The sequence below is a fragment of the Neofelis nebulosa genome, chromosome 6, assembly GCF_028018385.1.
Source record: "Neofelis nebulosa isolate mNeoNeb1 chromosome 6, mNeoNeb1.pri, whole genome shotgun sequence".
In the NCBI taxonomy this organism is placed as follows: Eukaryota; Metazoa; Chordata; class Mammalia; order Carnivora; family Felidae; genus Neofelis; species Neofelis nebulosa.
This window is the reverse complement of record NC_080787.1, coordinates 58,288,747-58,310,435: the sequence shown is the minus strand read 5'-3', so window position 1 is coordinate 58,310,435 and position 21,689 is coordinate 58,288,747. Positions and strand designations below refer to the sequence as shown.

The 21,689-nt window shown below is 36.6% G+C and overlaps 1 protein-coding gene across 2 annotated transcripts in view; it reads right to left on the bottom strand.

Moving 5' to 3' along the window:
* Positions 1 to 21,689, bottom strand: part of PRIM2 (DNA primase subunit 2) — a 350,622-nt gene that overhangs the window by 145,191 nt on the left and 183,742 nt on the right. The gene's annotated exons all lie outside the window — the stretch shown is intronic.

Here is a 21,689-nt window from a genome sequence, read left to right as displayed (position 1 = left end):
TACCTGCTCAGTATAGACTCTTGCTGCTAAACAACACACACACTCGAGATGCTCTGTAGAAAGGCTATTATTCTTGCAATCAATCCATCTGCTGATTAAACAATGGGTATGAATTATGAAGCAAAACCAGAGTGTATCTTGGGATGCTGCAGCCACTGCCTAGGAGACTGTTCCAAATGTAGATTTCCCATCCCGAGAGTTCTGCCTCCATAGGCTAAGAATGGCCTCAGAATTAATCTGAGAGCAGGAGGAGCAGAATGCCAATGAGTAGTACAGGATGATCCCAATCTCTAAAATACATTTTCTTGCCTGTGGTATTATTTCTCCTTTCGGTAACATATTTCGGACAATTAATTTATCATTGGATTCTAACCATTCTGTTTATCATAGTAGTAGCATGGCATACAAAACTCATGCTAAATTAAGCCAATAGTAGCCGTCATTTAATTTTAATATTTCACATTTTAATATACAGTATAACAGAGAGTTGTTTCAGTGAAATCCCCCAAATAAAAACCTACTTCACTTTCCAACTTATATTACAGTAGAGCAAAGAGGCAACATGAGGCAATGGAAATAGCAGTAAGCTAGAATCTAGAGATATATTCTTGTTTTTTAATCATTAGTTTGGCAAACTGGGGCAAGTCATTTAACTGCCCTGATTTGCACTATCCTCATTTGTAAACAGAATTAATAATGCCAGGCTTGTCTAACAGAAATACCGGAGAAATGAAATGATATATTCAAAGTGCTAATTAAAATTGGTAAACTGTATTTTAGTACACAAAGAAACTGCAGTCTTGACCACTAAGCACAAAAAGACAGGATGGGAAAGGAGGCAGCATGATCCTACAGAGGAGCCATCAACCTGCTAGGAGGTACTGGGACACTGTTGACCTTTACAAGCTTCAGCTTTTCAGTCTACAAATACTGTTTAGGGTTCCTGGGTGGCATAATCGATTAAGTGTCTGACTCTTGATTTCGGCTCAGGTCATGATTTCACGGTTGTGAGATCGAGCCCTATGTTGGGCTCCATGCTGAGCATAGAGCTTGCTTAGGATTCTCTCTCCCTCTCTGCCCCTCCCTTGCTTGCACTCTCTCTCTCTCAAAATAAACATTTTTTAAAAAGGACTATTTAGATTTAAAAGATTAACAAATATAAATGTCCTCTATAAATGGTAAAATGATGCACAAACATGACTACTTATTGAGTATACAGAACCAAATGATATCCTATCCCACAAAGAAGTTTTTCTCAGCCCAGATTATTGCAGTATACTAAATACAAAGAGAAGATATTTAAGAGGACACACACTTGCCTGAATGGCACTATAAAATACTTGTTCCTCCACAGTTTAATGGGCTATGCAAAAGAGCTAAATTTCAAGGGGGAAACAAAAGAGACTGGTAGCAATGATTAATGTAAAGACTAATGAGTATAAATAACTACAGACAGAATATAAGGAAACTGTATAGAGACATCATACTTCTAAAAATATTATCTATAGACAGAAAGATGGCCACCAGCCAACCCCGTAAGGGCAAGCATGAAACCCATGGGAGGAAAAATGACACAAATGAAGATGTTAAGCACCAGAATTAGGAATGAGATTTCTCCTCTACTCATTCATGATCAGAAGGGGTAACTTATATCTTGGTTAGGGAGTTGGTACATATGGCTATTTAAGACATGTTTGAACTAGTAATGGATGGATGAAATGGAGGTGGCAAGAATTTTCAGATACAGTACAAAAAAGGCAAATCACAAGAAGTGTTGTACCCAACGCTATGTACGCAATAAAAAACTATGAAAAGATTTTAGGCAAGAATTCACATAAATGTTTATACTTGAGAAAGAAAGCAATGTGGAGAAAGAACTAAAAAGGGCAGTGCCTGGGCAACAGAAAATCAGTTGGAAGAACACTGAAATATTACAGGCAGAAAAGGTGAGAGGCTGAAGAAAAGTGGTGGCACTCGATGGAAAAAGGAAGGCAATGAAAGAAGAAAAAGAAACAAATAATGCCATCATAAATGGATAAAAATCCTTAAGAAACAATTCACATGAAACTGGCTCTTTGGCTTTTACTTGGAAGTGCCAAGGGATGTTACTGAGATTCATAGCAGGGACCCAGGAAAGGTGAGGCACTCTGTACCACATTCAAAGCCCATGTCAGCTTTGTATCATCCTGCTTCCAAGTGAAAGCAGCTGCTACACTAACAAACAAAAATATAAAAAATGGACTGTCAAGATACATTCTTATTTTCACAATTTAAAAAAACAGATCAATTTTATGAACATTTTTTAAATCGCTGTATTGGGGAAACACAGAAATAGTACATTTTAACAACAAAAAATTGGTTCAAGATACACACACACATACCTACATGTGTGCACACAAACTCACCAGAAAATACTGTTTCCTATTTTAAATAATCAGTTTTATTTTGAGAAACACTCACTGTCACTTATGTACAGTTTTCAACAAAGGAGATTAAGTAGGCAGCTTCTAAGCTTCTAAGCTTTCCAGCTTCTAAGCTTTCGTTAGAGAATAAATTAAGATGTACCACAAATACCCTTTTTCCAATACAGCAAACCAAAGCATGTTAATGGGCCACAAAATTCAAATTATGTCACTAATAACTATTTTGTGAAATATGAAGAGGAACTTTTGATCACAGAATCTTGAAAAATCAAGGTTTGACTTAATGTTTGGTGGTAAGGGATTAGGAATTACAGTGATTTATTTAGCTGCATCTTCCATGCATAAGTTATCTCTTACTTGCTATAGTAGCAAATGAAAGACACAAAGGTGAAATGTTGCAGTTTTCTCAAGTTGCCAAAGAGCCAGAAAAGTAGTGAAAACATAAAGATGTGATTCAGTGAGTATTCAATTACATTAGAATAGTATCTGAACACATCCAGTTGTATAAGGATATAGCACAGTTGCGAAAATGTAAGTTACTACAATGTACCTGAATCATAAATAATTTCACTCCCCAGCAGAACCATGTAAATGCATAAAGTCCAAGGACAAAGCTTAATTTTTTTAATGTCATTAAACTGTCAGACTCTCTAACAAACTTTTCCCACATCCCAGCTGTTGTCCTCATCAGGATATAACAGATTCTAATTACCGAAAACAAAACAAAACAATAACACAAAACAAACAAAATCCCCCAAAACTTTCAAGAGTCCCTTTAGCCACTCAATCACTCATTAAGCATCTCTGTGACCATGGAACAGTCAAAAAGTAATGAAGGATCCAGAGGCAATTCAGAAAGCACAGTGTGAGGAGTGCCACAACAATGCTCAAAACAAACGCTCCTGGAGTCCACAGAAAACAGGTCTCTTTAAAAGAAGGGTGTGAGGAGAAATAACCAATGTGCAGCATTAAAGCTTCTTGAGCAAAGAAATGGCACTGAACAGAGTGATATGTGTTGGAAACACAGACCTGAGGCCTAGTACAGAAGGATGAGATAAGAGGAGGACAATCAGCGAGACTCAGGGACTGCAGAGTAAGCAGAAGAGCAGGAGATTACAGTCAGAAAATAATCTGAGCTCAGAGGTTTAGAACTAGGATGTCATGACCACAGAAAAGGTAAAGTCCTGGTTATTTTAGTACTCTTATCATTTGCATGCAGTTTACCAACTGCATGCATATGCATTAGAACATTCTTAAATTTTGACCAAGTTCATAAAAGTATGTGATGTCTAGGAATTTAACAGGGTTATTGGAGGGGTTTAAAAGTAACCATGTGATAAGGAGGTGGGATTCTGGGCTAATAAGAAAGTCTTTCTCAGGATCTGGAGGGTGGGCACGTTATCAGAGGGACAAGCAGAAAGAGATAAGCAAAGCCACGGAAATTTTTTTTTTAATGTTTATTTTTGAGAGAGAGAGAGAGAGAGAGAGAGAGAAGTGCAAGCGGGGGAGGGGCAGGGAGTGAGGGAGACACTGAATCTGAAGCAGGCTCCAGGTGCTGAGCTGTTAGCACAGAACCTGACTCTGGGCTCAAACTCTCGAACCATGAGACCATGACCTGAGCCGAAGTTGGTCATTCAACCAACTGAGCCATCCAGGGGCCCCAAGCCATTGAAATTTCTTTAAAAAAAAAAAAAAAAATTTTTTTTAAGCATTTATTTATTATTGAAAGACAGAAAGAGAGCATGAACATGGGAGGGGCGGAGAGAGGTGGAGACACAGAATCTGAAGCAGGCTCCAGGTTCTGAGCTGTCAGCATAGAGCCCAATGAGGGGCTCGAACTCACCAACCAGGAGACCATGACCTGAGCCAAAGTCGGATGCCTAACCGACTGAGCCACCCAGGTGCCCGCCCCACCATGGAAATTTCTAAATCAATTTCTTTACAGATGAAGAAGTTGGGTTATGTAGTGGAAAAGACAAGGAGAGGCAAAGGAGGGGGGAAAAAAAAAGAAACTGAAATTGGGTAGATAGGTCCTATAGTGCAGGTCTCTAAACAAAAACCATTAAAATTAAAAGCAAACTTTAAATCCTATCTCCTTTTCCAATTACATAGTGCTAAGTCACCATCTTAATGAAAATTTGAGGTTTTGTCAAGTTTAAACCTTTAAACACCTAAACATACTTAAAGAGTCAGGATGCCTGAGTGGCTCAGTAGGTTAAGTGACTGACTCTTGATTTCAGTTCAGGTCATGACCTCCTGGTTTATGAAGTCAAGCCCTCAAGTCGGGCTCCACAATGTCGGAAGGGGGCCTGCTTGGGATTCTCTCACTCTCTTCTCTCTCTCTATGTCCCTGTCCTGTGCACGCTCGCTCTCTCTCAAAATAAATTAATCAGCTTAAAAAAAGAAAAAGAACTAAATATATGCAAATTAAGTATTTTCTAAGAAAAGAGAATTTTATGATTGTGTACAAGAAATCCTTTGATTACACAGAAGTAATTCAGTGACTGTCCATATTTTTGTTTTGTTTTGAGGCGATGGTGCTAAATTATCTAATCTCTACAATAAGAGAATAGCATACAAAATAAAAAAGCATTTTATTACTGTATCATTTGTTCAATAAACTTACATGCAACTTAATTAAAACTCAGTCACATTTGAGGAACTTTTTCCTCCCCTATTTCCTTGCTCATTAAACAGTAAGAGGTAAGCACAGTTAGTTTTCCAATATAGCTAAAAATCACAGTAAATAGAAAATTATAAAGCTAACAGTTTCAAATGAATTAAAACCTGAAAGGTTGAAAAGACTTTCAAAATATCCAGAATACATATCTATGTAACCAAATTTAAAATGATCCTAACTGAACTCAAACTGAACCATTCAAGGGTGGGGTGGTGGAGGGTCAAATGAGAAAGGAAGGTATATTTAATGATATCAACACAGAACTGGAGTTTTCCCCCAAACACTACCACACAACATCTACTTTACAGAATAAAAAATACAGTGGATATACATAAAGATAAATCTGCACACATTTGATCTGTGAATCATAGGTGAAAGGCAGATCTACTCCTAGTCTTTGTAAAAACGAGAAATTTAAGTCCTGTTCAATACACCACAAATATCAATATGAGCACTTAGGTACTCAACAGGGAACTGTTTTTGAGTGTTGAAACTGAGCACTGGAAACAAAATGAAGAAATTATATGAAAGCGGATCTGTGAGTCTCCACTGCAAGATTAGCTGGTTAAGGAAAAAAAAAAAAAAATAGTCTTTTCATGCTGTGGTGCTTATCGTTAGCAGAAGAGGGATCATTGCACCTTGGCTCCAAGAGTGGATTCAAGAGCTCTGCTACTGTGACATAAATGCCACAGGGCAAAATGGACAAAATGAGAGGTTAAAAGTCAGCTTTTCACAGGTGATCACTTCTCCAATCATTTTCTCCCTTTCTGACTATATGAAAATGTGATGGAATAAACAAGGAGTCATGGAATAGTTATAACACTTCAGGAATTCTCTGCAGCCCCCCTGCATTTGCATACATTTTCCAAGTCCAGTTTGCCCAAGGCAAACACGTGGGCAGAACAGAATAATAAGGGAGTAAGAAGAGTGATGAAGATGACAGATTTCAGAATCCACTAGTCATGGGTTTGCATACACTCACTATCTGTGTTACTCAGTAAACACCTTTTATTTATTCTTTGCTTCCTCACTGGGAAACAGAGATCATAAAAGGGATCACAAAAGTACCTTCCCCAAAGGGCTGTTGTGAGGATCAAATGAGATATCTGTCAAAGAGTTTATCACATTTTTCACTCAAATTGTTATCATTATCATCACGAACATCCAGGCTTAAATTTATTGCATTTAAACATTTTGGTTATTGATTTTCTCTATTCCTAAAATTCACCAGCTTCATCTCTTAAATATTAGTAAATATATTTCTTTCCTACCTTCTTTATACTATCACATAAAATATTTAGTTTGCAAGTGGAATAATTTAGATGTCTTTGAATAATCTCATGATCTGGAAAGTTTTGTCTAAACTAACACTCTTAGGAAGTTTACAAAGTGTAAACATTCAATGTCAAACACTGGAGATGTCAATGGAATCCAGTCTTGTAGAGCTACATTGTTCAGTATAGTAGCCATTTACCAAATGTGACTACTGAGCACTTGAAATGCAGCTTAGTCTAAATTAAGATGTTCAATACACGTAAAGTATACACTGGGTTTCAAAGACTTAGTATGAAAAAATTACTGTAAAACATTTCACTCAACTTTTTTCATATAATTACATGTTGAAATGATATTTTGGGTATGAGTAAACAAGGTATTATTAAAGTTAATTTCACTTAAGTAATTTAAAATTACCTATGAAGCTCACATTTGTTTCCTGGGGCAATCATGTTTTCACTGGACAGGACTGTTACAGAGTGAGGAGGACACAATGACATTAGGCAATCAAATGATTCTCTTGAGGACTAGGCACACCTATATAATAGCCAACTGACTCACCCTGACTTCAAGTTAAGACTCATCTCTGCAGGTCATTAGCAAAATATAAACTGCAATTGGGTCCCCTAAAGGAAGTGCCTCAAGTCTACTGCAAATATGCTTGCTTTCATATTTTACTTGGGAATCAAGTTTTTAAATTTTAGCCACAGGTTGCCACCTATAGTATTAGGAAAGCAATCTTGAATCCTGATTAGCTTGGAAGGAGCATGAAAGGTTTCCTTGGGAAAAAACAAAGCTGTGACACATTTCTATCTGGGAGTTTGGGGGGCTGCCTGGCTCACTTCAACACCTAATGACAACTGTCCATTCTTCTCTCATTTGTAAGAAGACATGCATGCTAGGTGGGATATGAATAGGATGACAGGAAAACCCTGGGCCAGACTGGAGAGAATTCCTCTCCCATCCTCGGAAATGTCTCTCTGCCCTCCCTCCCTGTCAACAGATTCTGAGGGTCATAAAATAGCAGCATATAAAAAAATATTTCCTTTCTTTGTTAAGCATTTCCCAGTCCTCTTGAACCTGAAGAGGTTAATACTATTTACTTCTATCCGGTAGCCTACAGTTTATCATATCTTAAAAACTGGTATAAAATCAAAAAGCAGTGAAGAATGCACCACAAGTAATCAAAACTGATGTCTGTATCAAGGAAACATATTTATTTGAACCATTAAAAAGTAATCTAATACATCTTTCAAAATGAACTATATTCTTCTACATCATTCTATAAAAATATACCAAGTTCCAATACAACCTTTTCACATAAAGCCAAGGTGCGATCATGGCGCAAATGGAAAAACAATTTCAGGAAGAGGAAACAAAGGTTTTGTGTATCACCCATATATCCACTTTTGCAATCACAATTTTACTCACTTTGGACGTTGAAAAAAAATAGTCTACCCACATAAGCCAGGCTATTCAGACATTTAGAGAGCACAGTCCCTGCGGTTTGGATTTGTTGGGTGGGTAAGATATCAAGGAAGATGAAGTTACAATATATCATTTCCTGCTGTGAAGGGTATCACAGGAAAATTCACTCAACAGCTGTCACCATAGAAATTGAAATGAGTTTCTTTTTACAAGCTAGGTCCCTAGTAAATGGTATCCAACTCCTGTTAGCCCAGGTGATTTTCCCTGCAGTTATTCCAAATGAGAACACAATCAATAACATTCTGTTATAAATTGAATGTAAATAATTTTTCCACAAGCATGAGGTTTACTCAAATTTTGCACTTAAAAAACTCCCCAAAAAACTACCAGCAGACAATACACAGTGGAATGATCTATATTTCTCTACAACTGAGAGAAATTGTATGATTCTAGGAGACTCACATATCCAATAAATATCAGGACCATAAGGGTTGTCACATCGGGTAAGAACCATAAATAGCATAACTTCTACTTTAATTAGGTTGGCCGCATCTTTCCATATTTTCCATTTATTCCAATTTCTAATCTGCAATAATCCAATGAACTGTAAGAGAGATGAAAGCTGCATCTCATTTCTCTATCAAAAACACCTCTACTTTACAAAAGTCAAGTCATTAAACTATTCCATTAAAATGAGTGCATTTCATTGTGTACAAATTATACCTCAATAAAACTGATTTAAAAAGCAAAACACATACATCCTTATAAGATACAAACTATAGCCTTACATAGGTATTTTCAATATACACACTTAAAGCCCCCAACAGGGGCACCTGGGTGGCTCAGTCGGTTGAGTGTCCAACTTCAGCTCAGGTCATGATCTCACAATCATGAATTCAAGCCCTGCATGGGGCTCACTGCTGTCAGTGGGGAGCCTGCTTTGGGTCCCCTGTCCCTCTCTCTCTCTCTCTGCCCCTACCTGGCTCATGTGCTCTTTCTCTCAAAAGTAAATAAAAATGTTAAAAAAAAAATAAAGCCCCAAACAAATATCTCTATTTTCCTAAGTAAATTTTTCATATTCCTTTACATTCTTAGTGTATATTCTGGTAGTATAATAACCCCCTAAAGAGAGGCTGTTCTGAATTGGATCTTAGAGTAGTCAAATGATTACAATAAAGAAAAGCTGCCTGAGAGAGTGATAATGAAATATAGAGGGATGGAGGGACCATGGACTAAAGATCAAACATCCAGCAGAATACATTAAATTGATGGATATCTTCCCATTCCCCCACAAATAATTACACAGTGTAGAATGCTTCTGAGATTGGCTATCACAAGTTTATGTAATTCTAGGATTACCTCTCACATCTTTCCCTAATAACAGCAGAGAATCAGGGACACAATGTTTTGGGGGGGAAAGTGGACAAAGACAAGATAAAGGGAACAACTAATGAGGACTTAAAGTGACAGTCCAGAAGTCACACACTTTCCCTATACACTCCTTTGGTTTTGAACAGCCATTAATGATGGTCATAATGTTTAAAGCTTTCATTTCATAGATAAAAACAGCAAGGAACATAACAGGCTTTTTTGTTTCACTTTTTAAATGAGCGTTTTCAAAATCCGAATTCAATGGGGAGAAAAAAAGGGATCTCTCTTCTGAGGTCACAATGAGGAACAGAAAGCACTCTCAGTCCTCCATGATTAGTTCCTGATTTATGAAAGAATCCCAAATTCCCAAACAACAAAACCAGGACTGAATTTCTGCAAAGGTAGAGTATCAGAATTTTTACTTAGAAATGAGAGAAAAGCCACCAGCTTTCTATCCAAACTACCATCTCATCCAGTCTCAACACTTAGTAGTGTTAAAAACAAGACAAGAGGCCCAAAATGGAGTCACTTACACTAAGACTTAATTACAGTTTCAGTTCTCCCAGAAATGGAATCTTAAACCAGTTAATCAGCAATCACCTAATCAGCACTAGTTAGGTAATCTACCCAACAGACCCCTGCCAAGCCCTAAAGAAAAGTGACTTTGCAACAACCACGCCTCATTTATCTAGTATAATTTCCTTGTTCCTACTCCCTTCTGCCTATAAAGGTCTTTCATTCTGTACAGTTCCTAGGAGCTCATTTGTATCTGTTAGATTGGATGCTGCCTGATTCATGAATCACGAATCACTGAACAAAGCCAGTAAGTTCTTTAAAATTTATTTCATTGAATTTTTTAACAGTAGCTTCAAGAAAAAACTAAATGAGAGGTAAAATTTTAAAACCTGAAAGTGTTTTTTCCCATTCATTCACTCATTCAAGGGTTTACTGAGGTCTTATTTTGCCAGCCACTGTTGAAAGTAATAGAAGGACAGCAGTAAACAAGGTGAACATTATTTCTTGTTCTCATGGAGCTTATGCTGCAGACAAATGAACAAAACAAAATGAACAAATGAACAAACAAACAAACAAAACACCAGCTAGTGATATTTCTGTGAAGAAAAAGGAATAAGGTATATCATAAAGCAATGGAGGGGTGTGCTTTAATTCGGGTGGTTAGGGGCAGACCTCTCTTAAGATCTGAGAAGACACACCGTTAGACTCCTTTGGTGGATGTCCTTAGTAGCCTCCTTTAGATTGTCTATGCACAATATGTCAAGGACCAAGGTAGCTCAATTAAAAATAGGCTTTTTAAATTCACTTTGTATTATCTTTTATATAATTACTTTCTCAGTAGTAGTTGTAAACAACTGAAAGGGTATTAAACCTTTGGTGAGTCTCAGTATCAGTAGTCTGTCTGCCCTCAGCTCAGTTTATCAAATTTTGTTTTATAAACAAAACTGGATGGAATAGCACAGAACACTTCCATCATTATAGAAAGTACAGCACCAAACAAATTAGTTGTTAGCTGCTAATGTATTACAGGTACGACCACAATGCTTTTTCAGACTCTTTAAGAAAGCTATTTCATATAGCATCATCATCATTTTATACTTTGTTAGCACTTTATGCCTAACACAGTATAAAATAATTTTCTTTATTACTTAACTAGAGGACAATCAATGTTTTAAAGAAACCCACTAAGCAAGGCGTGCCTGGGTGGCTCAGTAGCTTGAGTGTCCAACTCTTGATTTGGGCTCAGGTCCTGATCTCATGGTTCCTGTCGAGCCCCATGTCAGGCTTCACATTGACAGCATGGAGACTGATTGGGATTCTCTCTCCCTCTCTCTCTCTGCCCCTCCCCACTTGTACAGGTGAGCTCTCTCTCTGAAAACAAAAATAAATAATCTTTAAATTTAAATAAATAATCACCCACTAAGTGAATAGGAAACTTAATAAATGTAGATAATACAACTACTTGAAAAGCATAAGCAATCATAAATTTTACTTCTCAGGAAGACAACCAGCTTCCACAATCCAGAAATCCCTAAGAAAACTTTGGAGTAAGAAGGCTAACAGAAACTTAAACCTCTAGTTACAGATAAGCTACAAGAATACTACGCAAGGCTTCAGTGTTTCCATGACACTGTGTACTCCCATGGAATCATGTACCTCTACAATACTAACAATCATTATGATTTAGTGTAATTACTTTAGTTAAAATTCTGTATTTTCTGATCAAGATTAAGCCCTATAAGAGCAGATGCAAATATGTATCCCTAGAACTGAGCACCATGTCTTGCGCTGAGTAGAATTTCCCTTAAAATATTTCCCTTAAAATATGTTAGATAAATGATAATAAAACTCCTAGAATGCTAAAAGGTTTCTAACCATTTATTACCAAACAGCTCTCACACCAAAGTTCCTCTGCAAGTCACAGCCACTGTGCACAACCTGATTACAAAGTCTAATATTTACAAAGGTACATATTTGGCATGACTACATAGCCAGTCAAAAAGACAGGAAAGATTTTCCTATTTTCTTTGTATATCCTTAAAAAGAAAATCAGTAACTAATTTATGTTTCCATAAATATATTTTTATTTTACATATATTCATGTTTGTGTAAATCATTTGTTAACTTTTTTCAACTTTAAAACATGTTAAGCTAGCAAAGTGAATTAACCTATCTAAAAAAACCCCAGGGAAATTTAGTATTCTATATATATTAAGAGTGGTGGCTTACTTGTACAACTGATGAAAGGTGATGCAAAAGCTGTTTTCAACCCCCTAAACAACTTCCTCATTGTAACAGGCAAATCAATGCCCTTCCAAAGATGTTCACACTCTAATCCTGGGAACCCAAGAATATGTTAGGTTACATGGCAAAAGAGACCATACAGATGAAATTTAGGTTAAGGACCTTGAGATGGGGAGACTATCCTGTATATTTATGTAGGCCAATCTAATCACATGAGGTGGTAAAAGCAGAAAACTTTCTCAGGATAGAAGCAGAAAGAAGCAGAAGACATTAGAGAGGTCTGAAGGCATAAGAAGGGCTTGATGAGAGGTTGCTGGCTCTGTGTTAAAATCCACATGCAAGCACCAGAAAGAGACCTCCAGGAGCTCCTAGACAGCCTAAGGAATGTGGGCAGCCTCTAGGGGCAAAGACAGGACCCTGGGTGACAGCCCACAAAGAAACGGGAACCTCGGAAGGAAGCATATTCTTCCCCAGAGCCTCCAGTAAGGACCAGAGCCTTGCTGACATCTTGATTTTAGTTCAATGAGACACATGTAGGATTTCCAATCTACACAACTGTATGACAGTAAATGAGTATTGTTTTAATCTACTAAACTTGTGGTAATTTGACATGGCTACAACAGAAGGTTCCAATCTAGATGCATAAGGTTTAAAATTCAGCTTCGTGAACTTTTTCAAGTCAGTGGTTAACTTAAGAACTCTGCCACTTTCTCACCTGGACAACACGACACTTTTAGAATAATGAATTCCTTGTATCTTCAAAACTATACACCACCTAGTTTGCTGCTGCTCTTTGTTCTTAGCTCCATCTGCTAGAAAACATCTACATTACAATTCATTCGTCATGAAATCATCGTGGCATTTCTTCTCCCCAGTTTACTTCACCTGGCCATAAAGAACCTGCTAACATTTTTTTTAAGTGTATTTATTTTGAGAGAGTACGTGAGTAGGGGAGGGGTAACGAGAGGGAGAGGGAGAGGGAGAGAAAGAGAATCCCAAGCAGGCTCCGCACGGTCAACATAGAGCCTGATACGGGGTTCAAAATCAAACCATGAGATCTTGACCTGAGCTGAAGTCAGACACTTAAGTGACTGAGCGACCCAAGTGCTCCCAAACTGCTAACATTAAAAAAATTCTTTTCGGGGCGCCTGGGTGGCGCAGTCGGTTAAGCGTCCGACTTCAGCCAGGTCACGATCTCACGGTCCGTGAGTTCGAGCCCCGCGTCAGGCTCTGGGCTGATGGCTCGGAGCCTGGAGCCTGTTTCCGATTCTGTGTCTCCCTCTCTCACTGCCCCTCCCCCGTTCATGCTCTGTCTCTCTCTGTCCCAAAAATAAATAAAAAATGTTGAAAAAAAAATTAAAAAAAAAAAATAAAAAAATAAAAAAATTCTTTTCACAGATTTATTCAACCAAAACAAAAAAAGTAAATACCCAATAAAATGGGAACAATTAAGTAAAAATAGATCTATCTTCAATTGAGCATTACAGAGTCACTTAAAATTAGACTCATGGAAATAAATTTTATACTTAGTTATGACATATTATAAGAAAGAATGTTTAACTTTAACCACTTTAATTATAATTACATAAAATTATACATAGAGATTACAACAAAGGCTTGGCAGTGGTTTTATTAGTAACACAGGGTTCATTTCTTGTATTTGGCCAAATTTTATATATTGTGCCTACAAATTTTTTTGAATGTTTATTTGTTTTGACAAAGAGAGAGAAAGCACACAGGTGTGTACTGGAGAGGAGCAGTGAGAGAGCGAGAGAGAGAATCCCAAGCAGGCTCCACGCTGTCAGCGCAGAGCCCAATGTAGGGCTCGATCTCACAAACCCAGAGATCATGACAAGAGCCGAAATCAAGAACCAGATGCTTAACTGACTGAGCCCCTCAGTGGCCCCTATATTTTATCAGAAACAATTTAAACGGCATTAAACTTGTAACATAATCCACATAAGATATCACCTCTCACAAATAAGATTTCCTATCTCTATTTACTCTACTTGATTAAGCTGTAGCAATTATTCTAGTACAGCTTTGGTGGGGGGGGGGTGTGGGGGAGAGGCACTGTATAGGGGTGTGTGTGTGTGCATAAAATGGTCTTCTTTCCTTGTTAGAATATACATTTTTAAGGGATCACATCTATTAGTTCCTTTGTATATAGTCAGAATATCCTTTATAGTGCCTTTAACACAACAAGCTGATTTTAATAAACACTTTTTGTGCATTTCTAAGAAGGCATGAACATGTTCCATACAGAAATGAAAATATTCCAAGGACAATAAATAACAGAAAAGAATATATTGTTTTTAATTTATTAGTATCTTACAAGGCACCTAGAACACCCTCACAATAGTCACTGAGCTGTAAAAGCTTGTGTTGTTGCATGCAGGAAAGGAAATACATAGTTCAAAGCACTGCTGGAGGCTAGAACTGGGGATAAGAGAGGGTTGACAAACAACTGAAGCATGTGGACCACATTAATGAGGCTTTCATTTCAGTCCTCAATTGGTGGAAGTCCCTATCCACTAAACCTTTTTCTAGCACATGAATGCCCACACAATTTTCTGATTTCAAAATGAGAATGAACTCAGAAAGAAAACACCAAGAACTGCACCATGATGTACACTGGGAAAAGTCTCTTACAGAGATTGCATTTCTGATATAAAATCTATGACAGCAAGAGCTTTAGAGAAATAAATAAAAATGTGTACATACTGGGGCACCTGGGTGGCTCAGTGAGTTAAGTGTCTGACTCTTGATTTCAGCTCAAATCATGATCTCAGGGTCGACTGATGAGCCCCATGTCAGGTTCTGCGCTGGGTGTGGAGCCTGCTTGGGATTCTCTCTCTATTCCTCTCTGCCCCTCCCCCCATGAGCACACACATGCACTCTCTCAAAAAAACAAAAGCGTACATATTAACCAAATGTACTGCATTAGAAAAAAAATTTACAAGAGCGGTCTGTAATAATACCAACTGAAGGAAGATGCTCATTATTTTAAATGATTTTAAAATAAAGGGTTAATATAAGCATGTGTTTACAAATTCAGGATGCATTACAAGTTAATCCATGTGATCCAGTCCAAGTATTTACTCTAGGCTATATGCTGCTTTGCTGGTTTATTTTATCCTTATTTGATTTCTATTTCATTTTTGAGCTCAAATATGCTAACAAATTTAGGAGAAACAGTATAATAAATACATGTTTTTTAATTAGTTGTTCTTTAATGAAAGGCAAAGCATTACTTAAGAGCAGCTGTTAAAGTAATCTATTAATTAGATTACTAATTAATAATCTAGGGCACCTAGATTATTGGGGCACCTGGGGGGCTCAGTCAGTTAAGTGTCCGACTTCAGCTCAGGTCATGATATCACTGCTTCTGAGTTTGAGCCCCACATCTGGCTCTGTGCCGACAGCTCAGAGCCTGGAGCCTGCTTCAGATTCTATGACTCCCTCTCTCTCTGCCCCTTCCCTGCTCATGCTCTGTCTCTCTCTCTCTCTCAAAAATAAACATTAAAAAATTTAAAAATAAATAAAATGTTAAAAAAAATAATTATAATCTGCCCCCATTCATTTCAAGTCTTGAGGTGGAAGGGTAAAAGAGGATACACACACTGTGGGGAAAGGCATTATTTCTAAGGAAAAAAAAATTCACACAACTAAAGTTCTCACGTGAGTTGAAAGTTTTCCTCTCTAGTCTCACCTGTTCATACTTACTTGTTTTTAAGTGACATAATAAAAATCATCTTTAATATATGCTTTTGATAATCTAATACCATTTTATAAGTATAATCCCATGGGTAATATAATTAGGTTAGCAAAGATATTTATTTACAATAAACTTCTACATTCACAAGAACATAGTCCAAGACCTTTATATATCTCCAAATTTAAAAATCAGTACATTATACAATTCACCCTAGAAAATGCAGTGATGTGAGGATGACAGCAAAGTCACGATGAGATGAGACCCATTAGATGACACATCTAATGATAGGTTCTTTACAGATAGCAGAGATAAAGATTTACACAAATTTTCTCTGGCATTTGGAAATTTAACTTTTTTTTAAGTCTAAGCAATTTTATTTCTTCCAATTGAGGAGTTCTTGGTATCACTTTTTAAAAAATAGTAAAGTCTTATGAAATCATTCATTCATTCATTTCTTTTGAGAAGGGAAATGTAGTACTTTTCATTAGAAAAATCAGGTTTCCTTAATAGTAAACATCTTGAGGTTCTATCACCAACCAAACTTTAAAACAGGAATAATGAGGGGCGCCTGGCTGAATCAGTTGGTGGAGTGTACAACTCTCGATCTCAGGGTTGTGAGTTTGCGCCCTATATTGGGTGTAGAGATTACTTAAAAATAAAATCTTAAAAATTTAAAAAAAAAAAAGGATAATGATAAAGGACCATCTGTCATGAATTGGTCTTATGGGATGAGATGGTCTGAATAAGAACTATAAAAAGTACTTTGTGAACTCCAGCCAGTGTGATTTCTTGGTCCCATCTCCTCCTACCTCTTCTAAAAACTCGTCCCTTCAATTATTTTCTCTTAGTTCCACAGACTTCATTTCCCCCTTAACCTGTATATATTCACCTTTCCAATCTTAAGGAAAAATACAACTTTCTCCAACTATGAAACTCATGGATATTGTCTACTTTTTTCCTTGCTCTGCCAAGAGTAGGCTACACTCCCTTGTATTTCCACAGCATAATTTCTCATTTACTTCTGGACTCTTCACAGGAATCAGAATGGCATCTGCACCACTACAATGTTGTAGCTAAGCCACCAGTGACTCCCACATGCCTAATCCAACTGACATTATATAATTCTCAACTGACTTTTCTATGGCATCTGACAATGTTTACCATTCCTTTTTGAAATCTTTCCCTCAGCCATCTTTGATCCCGTTATCCCTTGTGTTCCTGTTTCATTCAAGATTCCTCATTACTTTTCACTGGTTTCTTTTTTAATACACCTCCTACCTTCATCACTGCCCATTGCAAGTCAGTTAAACACTGATGTTCTACATATGAGTTTTATCCAGGGCCATGTCCCCTTGTCACTTTATACTCTCTCCCTGAGTGATATCAACCATTGTCCTGATTTTACCCACCACCTAAACAGTGATGATTAGCACATGAGTCTCTCTCTGGTGTAAACCTCACTCTTAAACTGTGGTCTCTATTTAGCCACTTACTAAACATTTGCCCCAGAGCTCCACAGGCACCTGAAGTTTAGAATGTCTTAAACTACCAAACCTATAATCTCAGCAACCATATTCATTCCCTAATCCCCTTGTCTTCCTCTATGCTCCTTCTTCATTAGTGACAACATCAGCTCTCAAGTGAGAGTAAAGTTCAGTCCAATGTGAGTACCCACTAGGAGCCACTACTGTGCAGGAAGTACAGAATCCAAAACAAATCACGAGTCTACTATTTAAGGAAATAATTCCATGAGAAACACAGTTAAAATAATAAAATTATGTATTTTGTGTTTAATTCTATTAGAGATGTTTACAAATTTTGTGCCATATTTAAGTGCCTCTCAAATGAAGTCAAAACTTTAAACTCCTTGTGAACAGAAAATGGGCCTTATGTTTTTATTCCAAGCTTATAACAGGCACTCAGTTGCTGATGAATGGATGGACACTACAAATGAATAAAAATAAGCTTGTATTTCCATAAGACATTGAAGCAAAATGTTTCTCTATGCTTAATTTAACTTTTAACTAGAGAACTAGGTTAAACTAAAAAAAATGGACACATCACTTCAACATCCTCAGAATAATATATATTGTTAAGCAATATCCTAGATTAGTAGGTTGGCGAAGTGTTACACTAATTCTCTTTTGAGTGTCTAAGTCCTGTAAAAAGGATTTGAGAATTTCTCTGTAGTGCTACTTTAATTTTTACAGGTATTTGTATCATCTCCCAAATTAGTTTTATTGACAAATTTAATTAAAATGCAATTCATCATTCTTCTTTGATCATTAGAGGCACTAAACAAAATTAGACCTAATAATGATCTCAATCTCAACCTCCTAACGTCTATCCCCCCTAAGTAACATCTAAACTATACAGGTCATGCAAATCAATGATGATTACTATTTTGTAACAAGATTATCATTAGAACCTTTCAAATCAAATAGCATTATTTCCTATTTTAACCTAAGCAAAAGAAAGGTAAAAAGAAAAACATTACATTTAGACACCCAAAAAAGACAATTCAATATGCTTGAAATGCATATCACAAGGTTACTTTCTTTGTACAAGAGAAAGTGTCAAACTATACACATCAGCTGCCACCCTACATACAGACGTCTCTGACATGGTAATAAAATGAGAAGCCATTTCATTTAATAATGATAAAAAAGAAACATCAGTTGGTGCATATTACATGTAGCATCTAGCCCTCGTTGCCTAGCAACCAGTCCTGAATGAACTCTGCTGAGAATGAAAGGCCTAAACGAATGTACAGTTTGTGCAAGTTTCAAGGACTTGAAGAGATGTGTCAGTAGTTAATCTAAATTCTAGTTGACAATTACCATACTGAGGTGGAGGAAGAAGAACCCATCATTATTGCATAAAATCAAGCATTAACTAAAGGTGAGATTCAGACGTTTAGGTTTATATCTTCTGAACCAGGTTTTATACCCGAAAAAATGTGGCAATATGACTTACAAATTACAAAAACATCATGCAGGAAACAAACAGAATATTGCTGTTATAACACACATTCATTCATTCATTCATTCATTCAATGAAACACATAATGAACACCTATCATGTGTCATATACTGTCCCAGCACTGGAAATAAAAATTTGAAAGTCACCTTACAAGCTCTCAAGCAGCCCATACTATAATGGAGTCATCAGAAAGTAAACAAATGATTACCACATTGTAAGTTCTGTAATACACAAGTAGCCATGGGGATATTATGAAAACACATATTAAAAAACATCAGATTCAAACTGGGGGGAGTGGCCTGGGACTAAATAGTCAGGGAAAACTTATCAGATGAGGTAACATGGGCTAAGTCTTAAAGGACAAGCAAAAATTAGTTAAGTTACTGAAATGAAGGAAGGGGAGAACATTCCAGGCAGATGGAAAGATATTCTCAAGGGCAGAGAGGTTGACAACAGCAAGCTGTATTAGAGGAACTTCAGGCATTTGGTGGCACTAGAAGTTAGGGGACCAGTACTAAAAGCATCCAAAGAGACACAGCAGGCCCTTCTAGAAGGACCTCACATGCCACTCAAGAAGTTCAGACTTCCTTTGCAGTGAAATTGGGGAGACAGAGAATGATTTTAAGCCAAGGAATAATATAATTCTGGCAATCGTGTGAAATATTTTAGAGGGCAAACAGGGCAACAAGGAAAATATAGAAGAAGTTACTACAACAATAGAGATACTCAGGAGACAAAATCAAGAGATTTGGATGGGCAGGAGAGGGAGGTTGGGGAAGCAACTCAAACATGATTCAGTAACAGTGCTCTAGGAAATGCAAAAACTGTGTACAGTATTCATGCTAGTCAATCCAATGAAATGTTAGTCTGAACCATTCTCAACAACAAAACAATTATACAGAGGTTAAAAAACGTGTCTCTGGGAAGGAAAAGTTACCAGAGAGAAGAGTAAGAGAGGTGGGAAAGAGAAAGAAGTGAAAAGGAGTAAAGAAAATTAAAGAGCACTAACAGATACTAGAAATTAATATCCATCTAAGTTTCTGAATGAGAAGTAACATTCTAAGTTTTAAAAGAATAAAAAGTTGGTAGCTACACTTGTGGGGAGCACAGCATAACAGATAAACTTGTTGAAGCATAATGTTGTACACCTAAAACTAAGGCAACATTATGCTTCAACTATACTTCGATTAAAAAGGTGGGGAGGGGGGATTAGATGGGAAGTAGAGCCAATTTTCTATAACTACGTTTTTATCCATTCTCACACTTCAAACATGTGCCCAAAGTTTATTTACATCCTATCTACTGAGTTGCCCACTCTCAATAACATCCATCCTAGGGTCAGGTAAGTCAAAATATGAAGTGGGGCCCAGATTAAAATTGCTCTGGTCACTATTAATCTATTTGATCTGACTCCTTAAAATATTAAAGCCAAATCTACTTTACATGTTACAATTCAAAGGCACAATTAGCAAATGCTTGGATCAGTATCATTTTCAAATTGTTACTCATTCTTTAGCTCAGAAATCCACTGTTTTTGACATTTCTCATCTACTTTTATGATGACATTTTATCTACTCTTGCCCTGGCCTTTGGCAGAAAACAATGTAATTCTAACTAAATAATTATAGAATTGTATTTTTTAAAACAACAATCAGACAGACTTCTTGAAACATATTTTCCAGAATGTTGTGTGATTAATGGATACCATATCAGTTTTCAACCCCTGACAAATAAGCAACTGAGATTCAAAACACATAAAAATTGAGAAAGAAATCTTGTAAAGCCATACTTTGTGCTGTTTGATACAACAGCAGGATCCTGATCTCCTTTCATTCTCAATGAATTCTGTCTAACTGAGCTCTGTGCAAAGGTAAATCCCAAAGACATTAATATACACATTTATACCTAAGACAAATATGTCAATTATGACAAGCGTTTAATTCACCAATATGTACTACTTGGATTTACTGAAAGCATTTCCTATTTTTCTTTTACTTCTCAAGCTTTACTTCTGATTTGAACATTTTGCCTTTTGTCTGTTAGAAGCAACAGAGAGAGGAGTAAAATCTTGAAACAGAAATAGGTTGTGAAGAGACAAACAGAGATCAAAATGGAATAAATTAGGGTGATTCAGGGTTGTTGAATGAACTTGGGAAGTGTGGGAGGGAGGGAGGAAAGAAGTCACATACAAACAGGTTGTTTAGAACAGAAGCGGGCTGAGCCATAGTTATGTTATTGGCATTAAATTCAAGAACCAAACTCTCTCAAAACAGGTTAATTGAAGAGAACTGGCAATTCTGGTAACCAGTGCAAGCAGCAAGAAATTGGCCCTCAAACTTACTTGGTAATTCATGACATGTTTTGTTTCTATCGTTGGAAGGGAAGGGAAAGCATGTGCTGTCAACATGTGAATTCCACACAATCTAAGATAGCACAGTGATATATAGCCATTTAATAAAAACTTTGTCCCTCTATATTTAGGTCCCTTGGACACACTCAAAAAGAAAAAGAAAAGAATAAAAAGAAACTATAAGATGTTTGCCTACATAAAACTTGAAAACATAGGTATGATGGATAATGCACCATTTTCAAAAACCTTCAAGAAAAAAATGTAACAACAAATACACCTCAGAATTACTATCCTTTACATCTAAAATAAGTAAGATCAAATAAAATCAGGAGATTCTAACAACACATGAACAAATATACAAATAGTTAATTCCACTCCAAAATGAAAATGGATAATAAAATGTTTTAGGATCATTCTTACTAAGAATCAATGAAATGTACTTGGTCACAATAGTATCCTCTGTGATTAACTATTAAATTAGCAATGGTTTTAGTTGTCCTCTCTTCTTCAGGGTACAGTAAAATGGGCGATCTTGTATAATATAAAAATGTAAGCAGAATAAGGTTTTTGAAAAATACATATACTTAAATCTTTAAAATGGTTCATATGCCTTGACAAAGTAATTGCACTTCTGAGAACCTATGCTAAGAAAATGATAAAAAAAAATACAGACAAAGATTAACATATGGCATTTTTTACACT